Source organism: Oncorhynchus keta, chromosome 30 (genome assembly GCF_023373465.1).
Source record: "Oncorhynchus keta strain PuntledgeMale-10-30-2019 chromosome 30, Oket_V2, whole genome shotgun sequence".
NCBI classification, from domain to species: Eukaryota; Metazoa; Chordata; class Actinopteri; order Salmoniformes; family Salmonidae; genus Oncorhynchus; species Oncorhynchus keta.
This window is the reverse complement of record NC_068450.1, coordinates 52552785-52574205: the sequence shown is the minus strand read 5'-3', so window position 1 is coordinate 52574205 and position 21421 is coordinate 52552785. Positions and strand designations below refer to the sequence as shown.

The 21421-nt window shown below is 43.4% G+C and overlaps 1 pseudogene; it reads right to left on the bottom strand.

Moving 5' to 3' along the window:
- Window positions 1-21421, bottom strand: part of LOC118363991 (low-density lipoprotein receptor-related protein 1B-like) — a 178882-nt pseudogene that overhangs the window by 147894 nt on the left and 9567 nt on the right.

Below are 21421 nucleotides of genomic sequence, written 5' to 3'. Positions count from 1 at the left end.
TGTTGGTTGGGGCGTGATAGTGACTAGGGTGGGTCATTTAGGTGAAATATATTTTTATGTTGGCCTGATATGGTTCCCAATCAGCGGCAGCTGTTTTGGGGGGGCACATGGAGAAGACTGGGAGAAGAAGTAGAATTTGGAAGAGAGAGAAATGTGAGAGTTGTTGAGTTGGTGGAGGATGCACGGATTTGGAATAAAGGAACGTGTTGCCATTTTGGTGCCACCTGAGTCAGCTCCCCGTACTCGTCCTGAGAAGTGTGTTAAAGTTCCGGAACAATTGATGCCGGCTATACACACCAGGTCTCCAGTGCATCTTCACAACCCAGTGCATCCTGTGCCAATTCCTAACACTCTCCCTCAAGTGCGTGTCCCCAGTCAGGTCCGTCCTGTTCTTGCTCACCGCACTCACCCTGAGGTGAGTGTCATCAGCCCGGTGCCACCTGTACCGGTCCCATGCTTCAGGCATCCAGTGCGCCTCCACGGTCAGGTGCTTCATGTTCCTGCTCCTCGCACTCGCCCAGAGGTGCGTGCCATCAGCCCGGTGCCACCTGTACCGGTCCCACGCATCAGGCCTCCAGTGCGCCTCCACAGTCCAGAGCTTCCGGCGACACTTCCCAGTCCAGAGCTTCCGGCGACTGTTCCCAGTCCAGATATTCCGCCGACAGTTCCCAGTCCAGAGCTTCCGGCGACAGTTCCCAGTCCAGAGCTTCCGGCGACAGTTCCCAGTCCAGAGCTTCCGGCGACAGTTCCCAGTCCAGAGCTTCCGGCGACAGTTCCCAGTCCAGAGCTTCCGGCGACTTTTCACAGTCCAGAGCTTCCGGTGACTTTTCACAGTCCGGAACCTCCAACGACGGTCCTCAGTCGATCCGCGGTCCGGGGGGTGGTGTACTGTCACGCTCTGACCATAGAAAGCTGTTTATTCACTATGTTGGACGGGGCGTGATAGTGACTAGGGTGGGTCATCTAGGTGAATTATATTTCTATGGTGGCCTGATATGGTTCCCAATCAGAGGCAGCTGTTTTTTGTTGTCTCTGATTGGGGATCATATTTAGATAGCCATTTTCCCCATTGTTAGTTGTGGGATCTTGTCTACAGTAAGTTGCCTTTGTGCACACCAGTAGCTTCACATTTCGTTTGTGCTTCATTGTTTTTTGTTTGATGAGTTTCGATTTATAAAAATATGTGGAACTCTACGCCTGCTGCGAATTGCTCCAATCATTACGACGAGCGTGACAGGTACTGTTTGTAGATTGATGATATAATAAGGCTGTAACGTAACAAAATGTGGAAAAAGGGAAGGAGTCTGAATACTTTCCGGTACATAAACCTGGTTTAATGCGGCCCCAAAAAGTGTCACCTTCACACATAAAGTGTACAATATATGCGTGTCCATTTTGCAGCTATTCCAAAATGATCCAAATACGACTTATTGTATTGTCAAACTTAAAAGAGCCACCATTCTTTTTGTGTCATCAGTTTGTCAATATCCACCACCCATCCTTTTGATATAGATGAATAGCCCTGTTGGCTGTCGGCCCTTACCTCTGCAGGCTCGACCATCCTGTTCCACCTCGAAGCCATCAGCACAGAAGCAGAACGTCACGTTTCTCATTTTGACACAGCCGTACTGACACAACAACTCTTGGCATTTTGGCTGGAGTTCTGGAAGACAAAGTAAAAAAAAAACATGAAAATATACCCTTTTGTTGTGTATAGGTGGTTGACATTGCCGTGGAAATGGCAATGACAGGTGTTATGTCATGTTAATACATCACTAATATCTCTGGGCTTCAGACTTTAAGTTTCTAAGTTGAATTAGAATTTCCTTTCTTACCGTCAGCAGAAGGGGAAGAGGTGTGAAAGATTTGAACGCCCCAAAAGAGGACATAGAAACCCTTTTAAAATAAATGAGCTGTTTATCATTTGGTGTGGATGATTTATTTCACAGCGATTTCAGAAAGTTAATTGCTGTTTAAAAGCTGCTTATGTTGATACATTTCTCCGAATTAGATGCCACCTCAAGGTTGCTGTCAACAGGAAAACAGTTAAGTAGAAACGTAAGGTCCATTGTATGAAATTCATCACTTCCTCCAACAGCAATAACTGCTCTTAATCACATTCATCAGTCAGAGAGCTGTCCAAGGCTACGTCCCAAATGGCCTGTGCCCTAATCCCCAAATTTCCTGTATGGCACTACTTTAGACCAGAGCCCTGGTCAAAAGTAGTGCACTATATAGGGAATAGAGTGCCATTTGGGACATACAGGCTTCCTGCTCTTCTGTCAGCATCTCTCTACACCTATTTTGTATTTATTGATTGGTGGAAAAGTTTCAGTGATTTATTTTCTTGCACAACATGAGCCACTGCCACAAATTGCAATGACTTCAATAGCCAAAATATAATTCAAAAGCATTTATTTCCTCATAAACCTGTCAGCGGCTAACCTTGGGAGTGTGAAGCAGAGTTATATCTATTTGTGTCAAGCAGGCTAGATCGCTAGAGCCATCACATACAGCATTAATACATCAATTAGTCAGTGAACTTCACTTTAACTTACATGCATTCACTTTGATGCAAGTCTAGCTTTTAAACACACTCCTTTCGGTACTGAAACATTTCCAGGTCAGCTCTATCCCATCTCCCACTGATTACAAACAGCCTCTTCATTCTCCCATGATGCCTCACCAGGAGCACTAGGGAGTTGACCAGAACTCAAAACAACTTTTCCTTCTGTGAAAAGCAATATGGCTGTTCTGGTGGTGTTTGAGTAATATAGCTGTCCCCCAATTGTACTCCCCACAGAGATGGCGATGGTCCCCCACATGGATGGACATGGATGTGGGTAAGGGCTCCACTGCTGTGAGGACTTGTATGGGTGCATGTGGAGACTGGGGAACTTTTGCTCAGTGTTGTTGTAAAGGTACAGTAGATCATAGTGACCCCCTCCTGGTGGTGAGATGGATCAGTCCAGCGGGCCAGCGTCCCAGACCTCAGCCCCACAGCAGCCCCATCAACCCCAGGCAGACCCGACAGCTCTATATCTTGTTTACTGATTCCCATAGCAAACACCTGTGTCTGGTCCTGTGTCTGGTCTCTGGTTAGTGGAGCACGACAGTGGCGGAATCACCTTGAGGATTCACTGTGTGAGTTATGTGGCTGTAAATCTACCACAGTGCCATGGCAGCGGAGCGCAGGGGAGGTTCACACACTGTCAGGTGTCTTGTTTAATGGCCTGTTTCACAGTCAAACTACATTATCAGGAATAAGAAAGGCAAATAATGCCTAGCGTTCCTTAACTTTTCACTATATTTTCACTTAAGCGTAACTTTTTCCAGAACATAATCTGTAAATCTAAACTAGTCCACATTTTTGTTTATATTGGATAGAACGCCAACACATCACAACTAAGGCTTCTGGTTTAGCATGTGAATGTAGAAGAAGCTTGTGGATGTGGTTCCTTTGGATTAGATCATTTTGCCAAATTTGTACTTTGCATTCCACTTTTTTACATATCAAATTTGATTGGTGAGTTTGTAAGTTATCTTTATGATTCTGAAGGCACATGACATGAGGAGGAGAAGACGTGTAACTAACGCTTCAACCGCGGTGGCAAACGTGAATGGTAATGGCGCCGACTCCAGTCCAACTGTTACAGAGCCTCATGCGGTCACACTCCCCACAGATCTTCAGAACCTCCGTACGATTCTGGTCTCGGAAATTACAGCTACCACTGCCACTCAGCAGAGCTTTCATTTGTCTAGATACCTACTGAAGGACTTCATCACTTCATTACGCCCTATTGATCATTCGTAGATGTAAAGAAACGTTTTACATTTTTTTTGTAACAATGTAGCATACTGTGGGACACATTGTACGTCTTGCACTGATTTGAAGACTCCCCGAGTCAGGACAGTTCCGTTTCACTGTTATGGGGTCTTTGTTTTGGTTGATCTGTTTTACTTTACCGTTTAGTGAATGACTTTTCAAATGTATTTCACTACTGGTGCTATGGGGCCTCTCCGCGTTAGGATAGGAAGGTTTTCTGTTTATATGCACTGAAGCTGCACAAACTTCATCCTGCCGTCTCCATTCGCTGGGGAAGGAGACTTTGGGTTTTGGTGGGAGGGGAGGGGGAATGAACTTTTTTGGTCCTATTTTTGTATTATTATTATTTTATTTTGTATTTGCTTTTTTATTCAGTTTTCTCTGTTATCTTTGCAAATGCTTGGTCTGTTTTCACCCCTTTTTCATGTCAATATTTTCGATGGCTAACAACGCTAATAATAGTAATATGGGAATAGGTAGACCTAATCCGATAACGTTTTCATCTTGGAATACTAAGGCAATCTTGTCAAGAGGTCTAGGGTCTTCTCCCATTTGAAAAAGCTCACATCAGATGTGGTATTTTTTTACAAGAGACCCATTTACACATTAAAGATCACTCAAGGCTACAAAACTCCAAGTTTAGTCAGGTGTTCCACTCAGACTTTAACTCTAAAGCCAGAGGGGTTGCAATTTTGGCAAGTAAAATAATACATTTCTCTACTACTAATGTTATGTCAGTAATGGGAGATATTTCATCATAATTGGCACCATTTGGCACACACCTGTAGTACTGGTGAATGTATATGCTCCCAATGTTGATGATGTTGAATATGATAAACGATTGCTGGGGAAAATCCCTTCTCTGAACACCCATCTTTTGATGTTTGGCGGGGATCTGAATTGTATTATTAGCCCGGCTTTAGACCGCTCCAACCCCAGAACTATGTCTCCTTCTGCTATGTCAAAGTCCTTCTCAGATTTGATGGTTTAGAATGAGTGTTTCAGATTTCAGAATCCCCAGGCAAAATAGTATTTTTTCTTTTCACGTGTACCCCATTCTTTTTCTCGTATTGACTCTTTCTTTATTGATCATAAGTTATTTCCAAATGTCACCTCTTCTGAAAATGTACCCTTTGTCATTTCTGACCATGGACCTTAAGCCCTCGACATAGACCTATCAGGACAAACTCATACTCCTCTCTGTTGGAGATTCAATTCTCTTCTCCTGTCTGACGCAGACTTCTGTAACGTTATCTCCACTTCTATTGACAATTTTCTGATTTTCAAATCAGACAAGCTCAACCTCTCATTCTTTCTTATGGGAATAACTTAAGGCCTATTTTAGAGGAGTATTATTTATTACTCTTCTCATTTAAACAAAACTCGGAAAGCTAAACTAGAAGAACTCTTAAGCCATCCTTGACTTAGACCATCAATATGCCCTGACGCCATCTCCAGAGCTATATAAGCAACGCTAGAACTTACAATCTGAATTCAATCTCTCGCCCACTACAGACGCAGAACGGTTACTATTCCATTCACTTGGTATGAACATGGCGATAGGGCAGGTCGTCTGAACACACACCAATTAAAACGCAGAGCTGCTACTCGTCTGATTCCCCAAATTAAAGATTCCTCTCATAGCTTGATTTCTGACCCTACGGGGATCAATGACACCTTCATGTCCTTTCTATTCCTCCCTGTATACATCTTAATTTCCCTCAGATACTGCCAATATGACTACATTTTTGGGTGAACTGGAGACTCCCACAGTTAAGGCTGAAACTACAAATGACCTTGATTCTCCTCTCAGCCTTGAAGAAGTTATTCAGCCTATCAAGTCAATGCAGAGCAGCAAGGCTCTGGGGCCTGATGGGTTTCCAACTGAGTTCTTTAAGAAATTCTATACCAAGTTAGCCCCTTTACCTTTATCTATGTATAATGAATCACTTGAACGTGGCTCATTGCCACCTACCCTAACAAAGGCTTCAATAGCGCTTCTCCTTAAGAAGGGGAAAGACCCCACTTCCTGTTCTTCATTTAGGCCCCTAAGCCTCCTTAATGTGGATGTAAAAGTGCTGGTGAAGGTTATAGCGAGGCGTCTGGAAGTAGTCTTACCAGGATTCATATCACAGGAAGAAACCGGCTTTATTACGGACAGATATTCATTTTTTAACATCTGGACGCTGTTTAACATAATTTATTCTAAACAATTCTCCAACTCCCCTCAGGTCGTAATCTCCCTAGACGCAGAGAGGGCATTCGACAGAATTTAATGGGAGAACCTATTTTCTGTTCTTTAAAAAATGTGGATTTGGAGACAAATTTAGCTCATGGATCTGTCTCTTGCATACATATCCCCAGGCCAGTGTCTGTATCAATGACACCTGTTCAGATGATTTTGCCCTGGAATGTGGGACACGCCAAGGCTGCCCACGGTCCCCTTTATGTTTTGCCGTCGCCATTGAGCCCTTTTCAGTAAATATACCTTCATCCTCCTTTTTCCAAGGTGTAACACGGGAAGGAGTTGAACGTAGGTTATCATTATATGCAGACGATTTGTTACTCTGTGCAAATAACAATGTAACCTGTTTACCTTCTATCCTTTCTATTTTGGAGAACTTTGGCTCCTTCTCTGGTTACAAGCTGAATCTCCAGAAAAGTGAGTGCTTCCCAGTCAATCCAGAAGCACTATAGCTCCAGCAGACAGACTTGCCCTTTCAGCTTAGCCGCTCCGGTTTCAAATACATTGGAGTAAATGTAACTCATTCATGACATGCTCTTTTTTTCTGAAAACTTTTCTCTCTTCTTGCACAAATGAAAACACATTTTCAGAGATGGGGTAGCTTACCACTATCACTTATAGGAAGGATTGCTGTACAAATTAACAGTTTACCCAAATTCCTTTATCAATTTCAATCTATCCCATTGATTTGACCAAAGTGCTTTTTTAAAGTCAACCAATCAGACTGTTACCACATTTATCTGGGGAGGAAAGGTACCCAGAGTCGGTAGATCTTTATTTCAGTGATGTTTAGTGGACGGCTGGCACTACTCAACTTTTTATACTATTACTGGGCAGCCAACTTTCAGAAATTGCCATTATGGTTACATGCTCCAGATACCCCATTGTGCCACATTCTTGTTTTTCTGCTTCTCTTCCTGCTTTACTCTGCTCTTCTCTCCCAACATCCCCCTCTCGCTATACTTGCAATCCTGTAGTGCTTACCACACTTAAGATTTGGTACCAGTTTCAACAGCATTTTAAATTCTCCTCTGCATCTACTATGGGTCCTATTGATTAGAATCACTTATTCCTCGCTTCCCTAATAGATCATGCTCTCTGTCACTGGACAAGGAAAGGTATTAAGTCCTTCCCTAATAGATCATGCTTTCTCTCAATGGACAAGGAAAGGTATTAAGTCCTTCCCTAATAGATCATGCTTTCTGTCACTGGACAAGGAAAGGTATTAAGTCCTTCCCTAATAGATCATGCTTTCTCTCAATGGACAAGGAAAGGCATTAAGTCCTTCCCTAATAGATCATGCTTTCTCTCAATGGACAAGGAAAGGTATTAAGTCCTTCCCTAATAGATCATGCTTTCTCTCAATGGACAAGGAAAGGCATTAAGTCCTTCCCTAATAGATCATGCTTTCTCTCAATGGACAAGGAAAGGTATTAAGTCCTTCCCTAATAGATCATGCTTTCTCTCAATGGACAAGGAAAGGCATTAAGTCCTTCCCTAATAGATCATGCTTTCTCTCAATGGACAAGGAAAGGCATTAAGTCCTTCCCTAATAGATCATGCTTTCTCTCAATGGACAAGGAAAGGCATTAAGTCCTTCCCTAATAAATCATGCTTTCTGTCACTGGACAAGGAAAGGTATTAAGTCCTTCCCTAATAGATCATGCTTTCTCTCAATGGACAAGGAAAGGTATTAAGTCCTTCCCTAATAGATCATGCTTTCTGTCACTGGACAAGGAAAGGCATTAAGTCCTTCCCTAATAAATCATGCTTTCTGTCACTGGACAAGGAAAGGCATTAAGTCCTTCCCTAATAGATCATGCTTTCTCTCAATGGACAAGGAAAGGTATTAAGTCCTTCCAAGACTTATATGTAACATTATTTATTTCTAGTTTTCCCAACCTTGCCTCTAAATACACTTTGCCTCCATCTCACTTTTTCCGTTACCTTCAAATTAGGCATTGTGTATCCTCACAACTTTCTGGTTTCCCTGCTTCACCCCCTTGCCAACCCTGGGATGGCATATTACCTCAACAGAAAGCAGTAATTTGTCAGATCTGTGTATTTTGTCATTGGACAAACACTCCAACAACAAAACTAAATCGAGGTGGGTGGACTGAGGTAGGGCGGAGAGGTAGGGAACGGACTAGGAGGCTTGGGTTTATGTGTTGTGTGGAGGGAGGGAGGCAACCCCCACTGGAACCTTTCCCCAATATAATCTTTCCCGCATGGGAACCACACCTGCTGGCATTCTCACAAACAATCGCAACATTGTTTCAATAATATATATAACTTTTCTCATAGCTCTGGTATATAAAGCTTTTTTGAGTCCTTGCTCACAATTCATTCTGTGGCAGCACAATGATCAAACGATATACTGCATGTGAGGATCTTGATCATATCTTTGATCATGACACTGGTGAGGAGGAGAGAGGCCAGGAAACTGACAGTGAAGATGCATTAGAGGTGGAAGTGTCAGAAGTTGAAGACACCACAGAATATGCTCCAGACCAAGAAGCAACCAATGTGGAACAATCCATTGATGAGGAAGAGGGCCCTGTTGAGGTTGTTGTTACATTCCGGTCAAAGAATGGGAATTTGTCCTGGTCTTCATCCCCACCTGAGAGGAGAGGTCAGCTGTCGGCTGAAAATGTTATCAGGTAGATCCCAGGGCCAACAAGATACACCATGTCCAGGGTTGATGACATAAAATCCTGCTTCGAACGGTTCCTGACAGAGTCAATCGAAACTATAGTGATAAACATGACCATCTTGGAGGGGAGACGTGTTTACAAAGACAACTGGAAGGTAGAGGTAGACCGGACAGACGTCCAAGCACACGTGGGCCTCTTGATTTTGGCTGGTGTGTACAGATCCAGAAACAAATCTACCACCAGTTTATGGGATGCAGAGTCTGGTCGGGCAATTTTTCATGCCACTATGTCAATCCAGACATTTCACGTATTGTCACAGGTGATTCGCTTCAACAACCGTGATACAAGACCAGGCCGCCGTCAACAAGACAAGCTGGCAGCTATCAGAGAGGTTTGGCACAAGTGGGTGGAGCGCCTGCCAATTATTTATAACCCAAGTCCAGACATCACAGTGGATGAGTGTCTGGTCGCTTTTAGGGGACGCTGCCCATTCAAACAGTACACGCCAAGCAAACTGTCTAAATATGGAGTAAAGATATGGGCAGCATGTGAAGCCAGGACAAGTTATACCTGGAACATGCAGGCTTACTCTAGGAAACATGCTGACGGTGTTCCCGAAAGGAACCAGGGGAAGCGGGGGGTCCTGGAAATGACTGCATGTCTCCAGGGGCACAACATAACATTTAACAATTTCTTCACCTCATATGCTCTTGGTCAGGAGCTGCTCCCCAAAAAATGACCATGGTGGGGATGGTCAGAAGGAACAAGCCTGACGTGCCTCCTGCCTTACTCACTACCAAGGACAGGGATCGTTTTTCCTCTAAATTTGCCTTCACCGATGTGTCCTACTGCACAAAGAAAAATAAGAATGTGCTCCTGGTGACAACTCTGCACAGGGATAATAATTGTTATGATTTGATCTTTGTGATTATGAATTTGATTGGATACCTGTTATTCTGTTTCCGTTGTTATGCAGCACAGACTACCCAGTAAATATACCACTTTATGGTTAAAGGAATTCCTGTCTCAGTCTCATCCATTCCTCTGTCACTTGCCCCGTGACAACCTGTTCAATCACTGTCAGTCATCCTACCTGTCCAGCTACACACACAGATTCCACTAATCTTTCAATGGTCCTTCGAGTCGGATGATGACTGAACCAAAGGCCGGTGAAAAGGAAATGGAGAAGAAAGAATTGTCTCCACTGGAAGGAAGGAGAGGGGAGGGAGGAGCAGCTGAGGGAAAGGTCTTGGAACAAAGAAAAGATCCAGGAGCTAAGCCTGGAGCAACAAAGAAGGCTTCTTCCTCAACCAACAGCAGCACCAGAAGAACCAGACAAGCACCTGGTTATCTTATTAAGGAAACCCTGCAATCGCTGTAAGAAAATCCATCTCACAGTGTTGCATGATGTAATTCCCCAAGCACAGAAGGAGCAGAGTATGCTCATGGTAGGAGCTGCAAAGGAGCTCTACCTTGACCAGCAGAACCGGTCTCCACGGGTCATGTTGAAGGTGGTCAAGGTCACTCTGCAAAGTGAAGGAGCATTGATACATTCACCGTTCTAGATGATTGGTCTGAAAGAACAATCATTCTCCTGGTGGCCACTCGTCAGCTTAACCTGGAGGGGACCCACGAGACCCTTCATCTCAGAACGGTGCGACATGATGTTAACCCAAGTGAAGGGCTCTGCTGTGACCTTCAGCATTTCACCTTCAGGAAACAGGAACGTGGCCTGTTGCATCACCAATGAATCTCGCAGAGCACTCCTGCCGGGTAAGTGATCTACAGAAACAATATCCTCATCTCCGACGATTGCCTCTTCCTAACCTGGCCAGGGTTGCGCCACTCATCCTGATAGGGTCAGTCCACCTACATCTCATCACCCCGACTTAGCCTATATGAGCTGGACCAGAAGGAGGGCCCGTTGCTGTCCATACATCCTTGGGTTGGGCTGTGCATGGTCCAGCCCATCTATTTCTCTCCACCCAGGCTGTACAATCAAGCTATACAGTCACCAGAAGCAATACAGCTCCATCGCCCTGTCCAGCCACTGACCTCCTTCGGAATGTGGAAAAGCTCTGTAAGATGGACAGCTTCTCCAACCGGAAGCTACACTAAGTCACCAGTTCAAAACATGACTCCTATGCATTTGACCTCCTGGAAAAGCACACCAGCACCACTGAAATGGATGGCGTTCAGATCTACGCAAACGCACTGCTACGGGTGTCCAACCATGCTCCTCTATCAACCACGACACGGGCTGTACTCCCACTACTGCGTGGAAGGGAGCGACGCCTGGTGAAGAATCCTGAGCTTGCTGAAGTTCACAACCAAGAGATTCATAACCTTGTGAAAGCAGGCTATGTCACCAAATTGACAGCTCATGAAGCTGGTAACCCACTCAGCGAATCCTGGTATCTCCCTCACCATGTTTACCAGCAACATGGTGGGAAGTACCGACTTGTCTTCAACTGTTCATTCCAAGCTGCTGGTCAAAGCCTGAATGACTGTCTACTCCTCGGACCAACCTTAGGTCCTTCCTTGCTCTGTGTACTTTTCCGGTTACGGCAGCACTCCACAGCCATCAGTAGAGACATCAAAGCCATGTTTCATCAGATTTGTCTGCTGCCTTCCGACACCACACTGCTCCGGTTCACATGGCGAAATATGGAATGCGACGCAGAGCCCACAATCTATAAATGGCAAGTACTCCTATTTGGCACCACCTGCAGTCATTGCTGTGCCACACTCTGCAGAGACACTAACGGGAGCCCCCAGACAGTGACCCAGAAGTATGGGATTCAATGGAAAATGCTGTCTATGCGGATAACTGATTACAGAGCGTCCTATCCACTCCTGACGCGATATCATTCCTTGATAAAGTACAGAATCTCCTGTCCAAAGGGGGATTTGAGGTCTGACAGTGGGCGAGTAACAGAGTGGAGGTTATCCAGCACCTCCCGCCACCAGCCAGGTCCAGTAGCAGTGAACTATGGCTATCGAAGTCTGGTGATAACCCACAAGAGCCTACTCTAGGACTGAGATGGAGCTGCATACCGGATACCCTGGGGTACAAGCACCGCTCAGCCCTGAGTACCGAAAACCCCACTCTGCGCACCATCTATCGAACCCTGGCCAGCCAATACGATCCCCATGGGTATATCCTGCCATACACAATGCGGGCCAAAGTCTTAGTCCAGGACCTGTGGCAGACCAAGAGGGCCTGGGATGAAACAATCCACCCGGCTAACATAGTGGAACAATGGATCTGTTGGGAAGCAGAGTTATTGGACCTCTCTGAAGTCCAAATGCCAAGATGTTATGAACCACCCTGTGCTGACCAACTGGGATCATGCCTGGAACTGCATGTGTTCTGTGACACTTCGGAGCGAGCTTATGGGGTGGTATCCTACCTAAGAGTGGAGGATAAGGCAGGCCACACCCATGTCTCTTTTGTCATGTCCAGGTCCAGGGTCGAACCCAAGAAGCAGTTGTCAATAACTAGGCTGGAACTCAGTGCTGCCCTTTCCGGAGCCCAGTTGGCCTCTACCTTGCGAGCTGAGCTCACCTTGCCAATCCAAAGGGTCATCTGGAGTGATTGGAGTGATTCGACCACTGTATAGATCTGGCTCAAGTCGGAGTCCTGCAGGTATAAGGTGTTCGCCGGAACTCGCACTGCAGAAAGCCAAGACCTAACAGAAGTCCAGAACTGGAGGTATGTTGACAGTGTAAACAATCCTGCTGATGACGTTACTCGTGGTAAAACCCTTAACCTCTTTAAGTCGACCCCCTACTTTTTTGAACATTCTGTTAAAAATCGCGCAACATTTCAGCGCCCTGCTACTCATGCCAGGAATATAGTATATGCATATGATTAGTATGTGTGGATAGAAAACACTCAGACGTTTATAAAACTGGTTAAATCACGGCTGTGACTATAACAGAACGTGCGTTTCATCGAATAGCGCAGGAAAATCTGATCACTGAAAATGGGAAAATATATCCATGTGCCACTTGAACCCATTGTTGAATGTGAACCACATTAAATGGGGCTGAGGTTGCAATACCTACAGCTTCCACACAATGTCAACAGTCTTGTCATTTGCCTAGGATTTGTTTCTTGGTCAAACGGACACGAGGCAGCGCATTTCCTCCGGTCTCCAACCGGATATTTTGGTTGAGATTTACCCGGACATTATTTCCAGACGTACAGCTATAGAATATACATCGCCTCGTGATCAATTTGATCGGTTATTAACGTTTACTTGCGTTAAAAAACGATGTTTGTTTCCTTGATCACACAGTCTTCATAGATTGATATCTAGGCTATATATGGACAGATTTAACCTCATAGTCCGCCCCATCCCGCATGCGGTCGCGTTACTACAGCCTCATTACCATAACGCAACGTTAGCGATTTCTAAAAATCGCAAATGAAATGAAATAAATATGCCTGCTCTCAAGCTTATCATTTTCTTAACAATCCTGTCGTCTCAGATTTTCAAAATATGCTTTAGAACCAGAGAAAATCAATAATTTGTGTAAGAGTGGTGATAGCTAGCTTAGCATTTAGCGTTAGCATTTAGCACGCAACATATTCACCAAAAACCAGCAAAGGGATCAAATAAAATAATTTACCTTTGAAGAACTTCAGATGTTTCAATGAGGAGACTCTCAGTTACATAGCAGATGTCCAGTTTTTCATGAAAGATTCTTGTGTAGGACACATCGTTCCGTTTTGTTACTATGCATTTGGCTACCGAAACTAACCGAAAATTCAGTCACCTACACATCAAACTTTTTTCCGAATTAACTCCATAATATCGACTGAAACATGGAAAACGTTGTTTGAATCAATCCTCAAGGTGTTTTGTCATATATCTCTTCATTGAAATGGCAGTCCTAGAAGCCTTCTTTGTTCTCTGATTCGGATGGAAAAATACTGGTAGCTGACTTTTGCGCACCAATTTCCACGCAGACACCGTGCGGGACACTTGGCAATTGTAGTCTCTTATGGTCAATCTTCCAATGATATGCCTACAAATACGTCACAATGCTGCAGACACCTTGGGGAAACGCTAGAAAGTGTCCGTTCATTCCTGTCGCATTCACAGCCATATAAGGTGATCATGGAAAACGTACCTTCAGAAATCCTGTTCATTTCCTGGTCGCTCAAACATCTTGGTTTTGCCTGAAGCTTTTGTTATAAGGCACTCACAGTTCTGGAAACGTAAGAGTGTCTTCTTTCCAAAACTATAAATTCCAAGCATAGTCGAGCATCTTTTCGTGACAAAATATTGCGCTTAAAATGGGCACGTCTTTTTATCCAAAAATGAAATAATGCCCCTAGAGGACTAACAGGTTAAACGGAAAAAAGACCCAATAGTGATGTTTATGGGACATCTAGGAGTGCCAACAAAGAAGATTGTCAAAGGTAATAAATGTTTTATATTTTATTTGTGCGTTTTGTGTAGCGCCGACTATGCTAATTATTTTGTTTACATCCCCTGCGGGTCTTTTGGGGTGTTACATGCTATCAGATAATAGCTTCTCATTCTTTCGCCGAAAAGCATTTTAAAAATCTGACTTGTTGGCTGGATTCACAACGAGTGTAGCTTTAATTCAGTACCCTGCATATGTATTTTAATGAACCTTTGAGTTTTAACGAGTGCTATTAGCATTTAGCGTAGCGCATTTGCATTTCCAGATGTCTAGATGGGACGCCTGTGTGTCGAGTAGGAGTAAGAGGTTAAGGAACTGGCTCAACCCCATCGCTGGAGCTTGGGACCACCATTCTTATCCCAACCAGAGAATTAGTGGCCGGCAGCCCCCAGGGGTGCGGCCCCTCCGCAACCAACTGAAGCTCATGAGTTAAGGAAATCCGTCCAATGCTACAGCATCTCTACGGAACCTACAACAGCTCTCCCTGACCAAGCAGAATCCTAAACACTGCCGGATCTGATCGCCGCCACAAACCAGATCTCAGATGGGGTGGCTTCCATACCCACCACCCTCGAGGCAGAGACACTACTAGCAGAGACCTAGCATACACAAGCAGTTAGCTTCCCTGAGGAGCTAAAAGCTCTGAAAGCCGGTAGGGAAGTGGCTAAGGACAGCCATCTTCTCTCTCTTGCCCCAGAATATGACCAAATCCTCAGAGTCGGAGGGAGGCTGCGCCAAGCAGAAGTCTTGGATCCCGATGCCAACCACCCAATTATCCTTGACTCCAGACACCCTATAATGAGAGGCTTCTCCACCCAGGGCCAAAGAGATTCTATGGGGAGATGACGTGGAAGTACTGGATACTTGGAGGACAAAGAGCCATTCGTAAGCACCAATACGCCTGCGTGGAATGTCAGAGATGGCGGGCCGGAGTCACTGTGCCCAAAATGCAGATTTACCCCCTGCTCGCTTGCGCCTCCTCAAACCATCCTTCTTGTCAACAGGAGTAGATTGCTTTGGCCCCTTGACGATCAAGCTAGGTTGTCGAGTGGAAAAGCGCTGGGGCATTCTATTCAAGTGTTTGTGAACTAGATTTGTCCACCTGAACCTACTGGAGAGTTTGGATACTAAAGCCTTCCTCATGGCCCTTCCTTATCCCCCGACGGGGGAATCCCTATGAGATCATGGCTGACAGGGGCACAAACTTCAAGGCAGGAGAAGCCAGGTTGGAGGAAGTCTTCCAAGCCATGGAACCCAGCCTCCAGGATCATCTGATGGACCAACCAATCTCATTCAAATTCAACCCTCCAGGAGCTCCTCATTTTGGAGGAACATGGGAGCGAGAGGTCAAATTTGTAAAGATGCCCTTACGAGTCATCCGGGAGATCAAACTGTCAGTGAAACTGTCTTGCGGACCGTCCTGATAGAGGTGGAAGGGATACTGAACTCCAAACCCTTGGGATATCTCTCTGCAGGCATCGCTGACCCCAATCCGGTTACACCGAATATGCTCTTGATGGGACGCCGAGAGGCGTACTTCCTCAAGCCATGTATGCTGATAGCAACCTCGTTGGCAGACACCGGTGGCGGGCCCGATTCATTTGGGATTACCTACCAAGCCTACAGCACAGAGGGAAATTGCGGAGAGAAATGGCCAGTCTGGAAGTAGTAATGATAGTGGACCCTCAGCTGCCTCGAGCCTCCTGGCCGATGGGCAGGAGGCTAAGACTAAGACTATGCCTATGACTATGTCACTAAGACTATGCCAGGGACCGATGGTCATGTTAGATTAGTGGAGATCCAGGTAAAGAACCGGACATACAGTATATCCGGCCAGTCGCCTGACCGACAGAGGACGGGGAGCAATGAGCCATTTTGAAGAATGTGGAATTTAACAAATTCCCGGGGTGGCTGTAGAAAAGGACCATTGAGTTGGTGGAAGAATCATTTATTTCATGGCCACTTGCTCAGCTGGGCCAGAGGTGCTTTGATTAGGTCAGGTGGAAATGTCCGACAGATCTCAACTCCATAAAAGGAGGAAATCGCCATCGCCTGATCTCCCTACTTTCTCTTCCTTCACTGTCTAATCCAGAAATTCTGTTACCTTTCATCTGAACTATCTGTTGCGATCGGGAGAGTGGGCCATCAGTTATTGTTTATAGTTATTACCGCGGAGCGCGGCTTGGAGCACACGCTTCAGACCTATTGTGTAATGTGAATGATCAATGAGCCCTACTGATCATCACAGGCCAATTAATCCATCAATATATGGTTAATATGTAATGAAATTACATGTACACATGAAGACACTTGAAAGGGTGAAATATAAAACGTCATTGTTTGCTGAACTGATCGATTCTGATAAACTAATTGCGATTATAGATTGAATAACCGATCACTGTTTGTATTATTCTTCTCATGATTATGATAAATAGTTACGAGCCAAAATGACTTAAGGATGATTCCTATTGACTTCTTAATGAAGTGGATTGCTGAATTCCCTAATTATGTTAATACTGAATGATTGTTATGACTTGATCTTTGTGATTATGTCACGACTTCGGCGTTGACTCTCCTTGTTCAGGCGGTGCTCGGCGTTCGACGTCACCGGCCTTCTAGCCATCATTGATCCTTTTTTCATTTTCCATTGGTTTTGTCTTGTCTTCCCACACACCTGTTTTCTATCCCATTCATTACCTGTTGTGTATTTAATCCTCTGTTTCCCCTCATGTCTTTGTCAGAGATTGATTTGTTGTCAGTGTAGTGTGATTGTTTGTATAGGTGCGCGTCGGGTCCTTGTACCCATGTTTTGTTTGTTTGTACATTTATTGTTATGGAGCATACTCTTGGAACTTTATTAAAAGACTCCATATTTACACTCCATTTGACTCTCCTGCGCCTGACTTCCCTGCCACCTATTACACCTATGCATGACAGATTATGAATTTGATTGGATACCTGTTATTCTATTTCCTTTGTTATGCAGCACAGACGACCCATTAAATATACCACTTTATGGTTAAAGGAATTCCTGCCTCAGTCTCATCCATTCCTCTGTCACCTGACCCGTACACTGTCCAGCTACCAACACAGATTCCACTAATCTTTCAATTTGAATATGTAAATATGTTTTAGATGTGATAAATTAAAACAACGCTATTGCTGCAATTTTTCACTTTACTATGCAAGACATGAAATATCACTTGTATGTACTCATTATTTTATTTACTGGTTGTTGCACTTTTGTAGGTTAGTGGCACATACTCTTGTAAGAGGATGACGGCACGTTGGCCCATGGTGGCGTTCTTCAACATCCTAGATGTGTCGGCCTATAACGTGTTTGTGGTGTGGATGGAGGTGAATCCAGGCTGGAAGCAGGGGAAATTCTTCAAGACGAGACTATTCCTAGAAGAGCTGGGGAAAGCCATGGTGGCATTCCTCATTCAAAGGTGCCAACATCTTCCTCCAACACCATCCTCTGCTGGATTGGTGAGAGATATACAAGGGCCAGAAGCAAGATCATCCACCGCCAGAGACAAAAGAGACAAAAGGAAGCTGTGTAATCTTTGTGCACCAAGAGATGTCAAAATAAGCATTATGTGCCATAAATGCACTGCATATATTTGTAATGCACATGCAACAACCACCAGGTATTGTCCAACATGTGCATGAGAACACACAACATGTAACCACCATTGATTGACAGAATGTGAAATGTTTTATGTTTTAGTTATTGTTAGTAATACTGTCATTGTTACTGTTGTTCTTTCATGTGTTCAGGCATAAATGTTTTCACGTGTAGTTTTGGGCCCATGTCCTTTCTTTAACAATCAAATCATACCGGTTAGTTTTGACCAGGAACACAACAGATGTTATTTTGTGACACTATTTAAACATTTGAAATGGTTTCAAAACAAAATGTCCTTGTTAAACTTTGCCACAAAGGAGTCTGTGATAAATGGCACAATATGTTTATTAATCTGAGTATTTGTTATACTCAAAATAATCCTTACATTATGCTTGTTTTTATTCTGAAACCAATTGTATGAGCTCAGGTCAATGAGGCCATAAATAGTTCTAAATGTATAATGTTCACAATAAGTTAAGTTGATAAAAAGATCTAACACAACATTAGGTGATAATATGTGTTATTATGGATTTATAACTAGCTATAATGAGGCGGTCATTTTGGCCCGGGAACACAGAATTAATTAACTTGAAACAAACACAAACAGGAAGATTAACTCACTCACTGATCTCTTATGATTAGTTGCTAATGTCCCATCTGCTATTGTCATCCTCAGACCATAAATAAGGCCACTCATGCCAACAGAAACAGCCCAAGATGAGGAGCTGAGTGGAGCTGACAGTCTTTTGTATCCAATCACAGTGTTTGTACAGTATACTCTTTTATTTTTAAGAGACTGTTTTAGGGCCCATAGACTTAAGGAGTAACTTAAAGATAATGCATGCCCGTCCCTTTACAGAAGTTAAAATTTGGCTTATTGGACCATTATTTACATCACAGCAGATGATTGGTCAATCTGGATGTGTTTGCTACAACGTCTTATGCTCTAACGGTACAGCATAAAGCAGTAAACAAACTTCTCTCCTTGTCATCTTTCTTCTATTTGTCATGCATTAACAAAATAGATGTGCATATATTCCTTCGGATCACCTCTCTACACGACAGGATCCATTAAGTGCTCTGTCTGTAGCCTCACTGACTCTTTAAATTGGCGGTTTGTTCCACGTCTTTTAATAAAATGGCAGTTTATTCTGTCTTTGTACGTTCCTATTCTTAACTCTATTCTGTGAATGCAGTATTTATTCAACTGCTTTGTATTCATCAGAGGAGAAACCGGGTGAGAAAACAGGGAAAAGGGGACAGAGCGGAATACTGTAGTTGATTATTTCCACTGGGAGATGAGTTCACAGTGAGGCTTTTTATAAATCTCTTTTCTGCAACACCTGCAACGTTTTTTTGTTGTGTTTTAAGTGTTTCACAGAACAAGTAAGACATATAGCAGCCTTCAAGGTTAAGTTATAAAACGTTGTATACTTCGTAGGCATTGTACAATATCCATTGCTGTTTATGAAACATTTATCATAGCTTCCTGTAATTATTGCATCATCTTGCTAAAGACGTTTCCTTGAAAGAAGTAGCCTAGTCCTAAAAATAAACTCTTTAGCCTTGTTCACACCGTAGGCCTTAACGCTCAAATCCTTTTTGTTTTTCAAATCAGTTTTGGAGTACTAACTGTCCAAACAGCAAGTTACAAGTGACCACGTCGGATTTGCGTGTTTTCAGACAGCAGTCATTTGCTGAGTTGACTACACTTGTTGTCATAGTTACTATGGGTGTGTGCACAGTGGTGTAGGCTGATTGGTGGTGGTGCTTGTGCTTCCTATCACTCAGAAGTTATGTAGCAAGCTAAGGTGACAACAATAGCTGACATGGACGTTTCCCAGTTACTTTGAATGTTCAACATCATAAAATGATCCAACTTTCAAAACAAGTCCTTTTTGGCTAGCCACAGCAGTAAACTAGTTAGCGAGGTAGCTATTTAGCTTTCTAGCACATTCATAAAAGTGTTTGTGAACAATAAACTAGCTATTTAGCTACTGCAAACTGTCAACAGAGTAGATAAAAAGCAACAAGATGTGCCAAATAACAGTATAAAAACCACTCGAGGGCAAATAAATCAAATTGGACGATTCAGACAAGTCGCATGAATAGGAATCAGATTTGAATCTGATTTCAAACCACCTAAGAAGATGGTTTGAAATATGTCCTGAAATATCCAATTACATGTGCTTTTTGGCAGTTCAGACTGCAGGATTGGCATCTGTCACGCCCTAACCTTTAGAGAGCCGTTTTATTTCTCTATTTGGTTAGGTCAGGGTGTAATTTTGGTGGGCATTCTATGTTTTCTATTTCTTTGTTTTTGGCCGAGTGTGGTTCCCAAATCAGAGCCAGCTGTCTATCGTTGTCTCTGATTGGGAATCATACTTAGGCAGCCTTTTACCCACCTACTGTTGTGGGTAATTATTTATTTTCTATGTGTTTGTGTGCGCCACGGTTGCGTCACGTTCGGTTTCTGTTTACCTGTTTTTTTTGTGTGAAGGTTTCACTTTATTTAAAAAAATAAATAATTACACACACGCTGCGCCTTGGCTCATCTATGACATGGAGTTTGAAGACAGTGAACGTGACAGAATCACTTAACTTCTTCGAGATAGGAGGCGCTCTTTTAATTTTTGGATAAAAAAACGTTCCTGTTTTAAACAAGATATTTTGTCACGAAAAGATGCTCGACATGCATGTAATTGACAGCTTTGGAAAGACAAAACTCTGACGTTTCCAAAACTGCAAAGATATTATCTGTGAGTGCCCCAGAACTAATGCTACAGGCAAAACCAAGATGAAATTTCATACAGGAAATGGTCCAGATTTTGAATGCGCTGTGTTCCAATGTGTCCTTATATGACTGTGAATGCGCCAGGAATGAGCCTGTACTTTCTGTCCTTTCTCCAAGGTGTCTGCAGCATTGTGACGTATTTGTAGGCATATCATTGGAAGATTGACCATAAGAGACTACATTTACCAGGTGTCCGCCCGGTGTCCTCCGTCAAAATTATTGCGTAATCTCCAGCTCCATGCGCGTTTCCATTTTCTTCAGAGGAGAAAGTCAACTGCCACGAATGATTTATCATCGATAGATATGTGAAAAACACCTTGAGGATTGATTCTAAACAACGTTTGCCATGTTTCTGTCAATATTATGGAGTTAATTTGGAAAAAGGTTTGCCTTGTAATGACAATTTTCGGGGTTTTTTCTTACCCAAACGTGATGAAAAAAATGGAGCGATTTGTCCTACACAAATAATCTTTTTGGAAAAACTGAACATTTTCTATCTAACTGAGAGTCTCCTCATTGAAAACAACTGAAGTTCTTCAAAGGTAAATGATTTTATTTGAATGCTTTTCTTGTTTTTGTGAAAATGTTGCATGCTGAATGCTAGGCTTAATGCTATGCTAGCTATCAATACTCTTACACAAATGCTTGTTTAGCTATGGTTCAAAAGCATATTTTGAAAATCTGAGATGACAGTGTTGTTAACAAAAGGCTAAGCTTGAGAGCAAATATATTTATTTCATTTCATTTGCGAATTTCATGAATAGTTAACGTTGCGTTATGGTAATGAGCTTGAGGCTATAAATAGGATCCCGGATACGGGATTGCTCGTCGC